Below are 998 nucleotides of genomic sequence, written 5' to 3'. Positions count from 1 at the left end.
TATATAATATAATTTTATAATCATTATCTTATGGGACTTCAATAGTTCAGTATTCTTTCCACCAGTCCGCCGTTTACCACTCAAATTATGATTGGCAAAGCCTAAAGAATTAATTAGTAAATTTATCATGTTCCTAAAAGATTTTAAAAAGAAAAACAGCAACCATCAGTATCCTTAAGCAGGATCTTCAGTTCCTAATGATCAATGATTTGAGTTCGCGTAAAGCTATCAGATCATTCACAATTTGCATGCAATATGAGTGAAAAATTTGGCCATGTGTTTATTTTTCTACAATGTTGGGGTCAACGCAGACAGCTGCCCCTTCTTTCATTAGGATCAATCAAAAACAAGAAAAACAAACAAAACAAACAAAAACAAAATAAATCAGAGGCTGTTCGGAGTCGCACTATCAATTGGTTCATAACAGTATCACAGTGCTTTGTAGCCTGTGGGAAAAGTCTGAACCACCTAATGAATGTATCCATTGCAATGTTCTCAAAAGTAAGAAAACACTTTCTCTTTTTGCCTTTTTCTCCCTACCCCTCCTTCCTCACCATCCCGCCCCACCTCCTTTCCCAGTGGAGACCGCCCCTTTCCAATCATCAGACAACCCCCCCCCCCTTACCCTCAACACTCACAAGCAGTAGCTAACTAAACTACTGTACCCCTCCCCTCCCTCCCCGCCCCCATCCAGCACCCCCTTTTCCCAAATTATGTCGGAGACACACGTCCCATGATCGTTGGTTCAGAATCAATCTCAGTGTTATCAGCGTGGCGTAGAGGAACAAACGATTGCCTTATCATTTAAGTAAATATCCCGTGCCTTCCTGCTCCGCTCTAGTGTGCTGTGGTGTGGAGCTGGGCTAGGACTGTCGCTACAGTTTTTTCTGTATATCATACTATACTTTTAGTTCTCGTTCTCTCTCTTTCTTTTTCTCTTTCTTTCTTTCTTTCTTTCTTTCTCTCGCTCTCTCTCTCTCTCTCTATCTCTCTCTCTC

This window comes from Aplysia californica, unplaced genomic scaffold (genome assembly GCF_000002075.1).
Source record: "Aplysia californica isolate F4 #8 unplaced genomic scaffold, AplCal3.0 scaffold00900, whole genome shotgun sequence".
NCBI classification, from domain to species: domain Eukaryota; kingdom Metazoa; phylum Mollusca; class Gastropoda; order Aplysiida; family Aplysiidae; genus Aplysia; species Aplysia californica.
The sequence above is the reverse complement of the archived record's forward strand: the minus strand, read 5'-3'. Positions refer to the sequence as shown.